Source organism: Populus alba, unplaced genomic scaffold (assembly GCF_005239225.2).
Source record: "Populus alba unplaced genomic scaffold, ASM523922v2 scaf294, whole genome shotgun sequence".
Classification (NCBI taxonomy): domain Eukaryota; kingdom Viridiplantae; phylum Streptophyta; class Magnoliopsida; order Malpighiales; family Salicaceae; genus Populus; species Populus alba.
In genome coordinates, this window is record NW_027340154.1 from 1 (window position 1) to 5,607 (window position 5,607).

The window sequence follows — 5,607 nt, forward strand, 5'->3', positions numbered from 1 at the left end:
GCGGGTAGTTCCCGCCTGACCCTGGGGTCGCACGAGAGCATCCTAGAATTTTCGATGCCGAGGGTCCAGGAGATCCCGGGGGGCGACAGGCGCCGCGCACGACCGTGTCGAGGGGTCTTCAACCACCGCTCGTCGTGGCGACCGTTCGCCGAGGACTCGATTTTGGGCCAACCGCGAGCGGGAGCGCGCGGGAACCAGTAATCCGCCCCCGCCCTCGCGAGCCGAGGGGAGAGGGGGCGACGATGCGTGACACCCAGGCAGACGTGCCCTCGACCAGGAGGCCTCGGGCGCAAACTTGGCGTTTCAAAGACTCGATGGTTCACGGGATTCTGCAATTCCACCAAGTATCGCATTTCGCTACGTTCTTCCCATCGATGGCGAGAGCGAGATATCCGTTTGCCGAGAGTCGTTTTAGATTATCACCAGAAAGAAGGGCGCGCCCCCCGACGCCGAGGCTACGGGGGCGCCGCTCCTAGTACTCAATTTCCTTGGCGCTTCTCGCGCCGGGGTTCCGTTTGCGAGCCGCGCAGGGCGCAGACAGCGTCCCTCCACGGCTCGCCGAGGACACGAGGGGCGGGTGCCCCCTAAGAGCCCCCAGCCCTTGTCAATGCCACGGGTTCCCGCGGGAGTCGTTCTGCTAGGCAGGTTTCGACAATGATCCTTCCGCAGGTTCACCTACGGAAACCTTGTTACGACTTTCTCTTCCTCTAAATGATAAGGTTCAGTGGACTTCTCGCGACGTCGCCGGCGGCGAACCGCCCCACGTCGCCGCGATCCGAACACTTCACCGGACCATTCAATCGGTAGGAGCGACGGGCGGTGTGTAAGGGCAGTGACGTAGTCAACGCGAGCTGATTGACTCGCGCTTACTAGGAATTCCCTCGTTGAAGACCAACAATTGCAATGATCTATCCCCATCACGATGAAATTTCAAAAGATTACCCGGGCCTGTCGGCCAAGGCTATAGACTCGTTGAATACATCAAGTGTAGCGCGCGTGCGGCCCAGAACATCTAAGGGCATCACAGACCTGTTTTATTGCCTCAAACTTCCTTGGCCTGGAAAGGCCAATAGTCCCTCTAAGAAGCTGGCCGCGGAGGGTCACCTCCGCATAGCTAGTTAGCAGGCTGAGGTCTCGTTCGTTAACGGAATTAAACAGACAAATCGCTCCACCAACTAAGAACGGCCATGCACCACCACCCATAGAATCAAGAAAGAGCTCTCAGTCCATGGCGCCAGCACAAATCTGAATCTCGGTTACTGTAGCTTTTCCCTTCTATGATTATAATCTGTCTCCCTCCTTTCACATGGCCAGAAACAAGAGAACCACGCGTCGTACCACTGTACAGAATCAGCAACAACTTCAGGTTGAGTTACACAACAACTCGGTTCTTGCCCTAGCTGCTCCGCCTCTCCCCCCATCTCCTCCGCCTCTTACCCCCTCACCTAAAGTGGTTGCTGGAGGGTCCAGTCCCGACAAATTTGTGTTTTTTGCTGAGGAAGGGGCTGTTCAACAGCCGATTGTCCCCTCCCCCTCTACACCGGACCATATTATTGTAGAGGATTGCTCTGACCAGGAAGACTTCGAAGATGAGGAAGTTGATTATTCTGCATCTGGAGAATATCCAAGTTCTTTTCACTCCCCGTTGCCAACTTCTACAGGGAAAATTGTAGATATCAACCCCAACAGTGCTTCGAGGGTTTCGCCTATAAGTGAATCTGGACATTCAGTGACTCCAGAGCCTTCGCCTTCAAATAGGAGATCCTCACCGGTGCCTCCTCTCCAACAATTCTCCCCTGGTTGCGGATGGGGTTGCCCATAATCTCCCAAAGGTTGCTCCTCATACAGATGGCCCACAAGCTCCAGCTCCTGTTGAGAAATGGCGTGACTTATTTGCAACCAACCGAAGCACAATAACAGGTCTAAATTACCACGTTTTTCAGCTTCTTGCAATGATTTACCTTGTTGGACTTGGTTTTGATGATCTTGATAATAATTATAATGTTTGGGAGTTATGTATTGTTGGCTACATTGCTGGAAAATCTCCTGGGTTTAAAGCTTTGAATAATATTATTTTCTAGCTCTTGGGAAATGTGATGCCACTTTGTCTATTCATGAATCTGGATGGCTTGTTTTATAAATTCAAAAACATAGATGATAAGCTTGGCAGTCTTAGCTAATGGTCCATATTTGATCTATGGCCGGCCCTTAATCCTCAAAGCCATGCTGAATATTTTAGTTTTGGGAAGGATGAAATGGCCCTGTGTTCCCGTATGGGTGAAGTTTCCTAATTTGCCGCTGAAATGTTTGGTCACCACGTTGCCTTGCCAAGATTGCCAGCAAGCTTGGCACTCCCATCCAAAGTGACCAGCTTACTTGTAATATGTTGAGAATTTCATATGCTAGAGTTTTAGTAGAACTGGATCTAAGTGTAGACTTGAAATCATCTATTGCCATCAACTTACCAAATGGTACCACATTGAACCAACCGGTGATCTATGAGACACTTCCCAGATTCTGCACATTGTGTAAAGTTTTGGGACACAAAACGGGAGCTTGTACCCCTCCTCCTAAACCCGTGGTGGCAAGACCGGTGGATAAGCAAAACCATCCAGCTACCACTACAAACAAGGACCGAAGTGTCTTTAATCGCCTTGGGCCGGTTGATGGGCAGATTGGTGTTGCAACTAGCCAGGGAAAAGCTAACGGGCAGATTGGTGAGTCCTCACATAGTTATGATCCCATGGCTACTGAAGTTGCATCTGGAGAATGGGAAATAGTCAGAAGCAAGAAAGCAAGGAACTCCCCCAGCATTTCCAAACCAAATAATGCTATGGGAAACAAAGGGAGTAGTCAGTCCTCTCAGCAGCCTTTAGATCCACTGCAAGCAGAGGTTGAAGCTGTCTCTGGTGGCTGGGAAGTGGTAAAGGGGAAGAAGTCAAACTCCAGTCACAAGGAAACACCTATAACTGCTACTCACCAGAGGATAACAAGCAAGGACAAGGAAGTGGCAGGCCCAACGGATGTTAGAGTGCGGGGTGATGAATCTATTACTCATCAGAATATCAGTAATGAAGGCACGACAGGTTCAAATGTTGTATTGCTCAGAACACAAAAGCAATCTCGTGAAGATATTTCGGTTGGCTGCAATGTCAGGACTGGGGAGACGGTTGGTAATGAGATCACTCAGAAAGCAGCTCCTCCGGCTTCCCCAGGTGTGGTTACAAGGAGTAACACTCGGAAATCAGGTGGTAGTGGTAGGAGGCCTCCTACCTCTCCTGCTGGTAAATGATTATCTATTGCTGGAATGTCAGAGGACTCAACAGTCCTCTGAAGCAACATGAGGTGGTTAACCTCATGAAGAAACATAAGATGGATGTTTGTGGGCTTCTGGAGACCAAGTTGCACTCTTCTAAGGTTTCCTCCATGCATAAGTTTCGGATGAAACACTGGAAGTTCCTTACTAATGCTACAGCTGCCAACAATGCCAGAATATTGGTTTTTTGGAATCCATCAACGGTCAAAGTTGAATTACTTGATTGTTCAGCTCAAGGGTTACATGTAATTATCAGCAGCTTAGTCCTCCAGCTTAGCTTCACTGTCACTTTTGTGTATGGATTCAATACAATTGTTGCAAGAAGATCTCTATGGACAGACTTAAGAGCATGGCAGCCTAATTGCCCATGGTTGGTTATGGGTGACTTTAACTCTGTCCTGTCTCAAACTGACAAGCACAATGGAGAGCCTGTCTCCACCTATGAAACATCGGATTTTAGAGAATGTTGTACAGACCTTGGGCTTGTTGATCTCAATTTCACGGGTTGCCACTTTACCTGGAATAATGGAAGAGTATGGAGCAAAATTGATAGAGTTCTGGTCAACTCATTTTGGTCTTCACTACAAGCTCCAGCTCACGTCCACTTCGGCAATCCTGGGGCCTTCACTGATCATTCTCCAGCAATTATTCGGTTTGATTACCAGAACAGACAGGGGAGACGCCATTTTAAATTCTTCAATATGTGGGCTTCTCACGATAATTTCTTGCAGATTTATATCTGATAACTGGACCAGCCACAATCCAAGGCTCGCCTATGTTTCTCTTTTGTAAGAAGCTCAAGTTTCTGAAGAGACCTTTGAAAGAGCTAAATAAACTACATTTCAGCCACATATCTGAAAGAGTTGCTAGAGCTGAGGCATCACTAGAGAATCACCAAATTGCTCTTCATGATGACAGGGACAATTTACACCTATTGGAGCATGATAAGCAGTTACGGTTGACACTAATGAATCTTAAATCATTGGAGAAAATGTTCTTCTCGCAGAAACTTAAGTGCAACTTTTTCAAAGACAGTGACAGAGGCACAAGCTTTTTCATGCACTAATGAATCAGAAAAACAGACGGAATTTATATTCCTGCTATTCACTGTAGTGATGGCACCTTGACTACATCAGAGGCTGAAATGGGTGAAGAATTCGTAAGGTTCTACCAGCAGCTCCTAGGCTCTTGCAAGGAAACTCTCCCCCCTAGATATTGATGTTATTCAAAGTGGGCCCTGCCTCAATGAAAGATCTCATGAGTCTCTTTTAGCTCCTGTATCCAATGACGACATTAAAAATGCTCTGTTTGGTATTGGGAATGATAAAGCTCCAGGGCCGGATGGTTATTCTTCATTCTTCTTCAAAAAATCATGGGATATCATTGGAGGGGATTTTTTGTGCAGCTGTTCAGAATTTCTTTACTTCTGGGAAACTTTTGAAGCAAGTTAACCACTCTATTATTGCTCTGATCCCCAAGGCAGCAAATGTAAATACAGCAGCTGACTTTCGGCCCATTTTCTTGTTGCAATGTGATCTATAAAGTGATATCTAAAATCCTTTCGGGGAGATTAGCTTCTGCTCTAAACGTCATTATTAGTCCATTTGCAAAATGCCTTTCTAGGTGGGAGAATGATGTCAGACAACATCAATTTAGTCCAGGAGCTCCTTCGTCATTACGGCAGGAAAAGAGCTTCTCCTAGATGTCTCATGAAGGTTTGATTTCAAGAAAGCTTTTGATTCAGTTCAGTGGCATTTTCTGCGTCAGCTGCTGCATGTGTTTGGCTTCCCAGACCGATTTGTGCACTTAATTATGAAATGTGTTGAAACTACATCCTTCTCTGTTGCAGTAAATGGCACTCTTTATGGTTTCTTTCCTGGAAAGTGTGGAGTTAGACAAGGTGATCCATTATCACCATATTTATTCATCTTATGCATGGAATACTTCTCCAGAATGCTTAAGCTAGCGTCGAGGAATAGTGATTTTTGCTTCCACCCGAAATGTAATGTCCATGATATATGCCACCTTGCCTTTGCTGATGATGTGCTTTTGCTGTCTCGTGGGGATAGACACTCGGTTTCCACTATTTTCCAGCAGCTAATCATCTTCGGGCAAACTTCAGGGTTGACTATAAATGCAGCGAAATCATCGATCTATTTTGGGGGAGTTAGAGATAGTTTGAAGCAGTTAATCCTCCATGACACTGGCTTTAGAGAAGGAAGTTTCCCCTTCAAATATCTTGGTGTCCCTCTCAGTCCCCACAGACTTCTAGCAAGCCAATACTCTCCTTT

General features: G+C 47.0%; 1 pseudogene; it reads right to left on the minus strand.

The window, feature by feature from the left end:
- Nucleotides 1-247: 247 nt before the first annotated feature.
- Nucleotides 248-408, minus strand: LOC118036261 (5.8S ribosomal RNA; annotated as a pseudogene).
- Between the last annotated feature and the right edge of the window lie 5,199 nt (nt 409-5,607).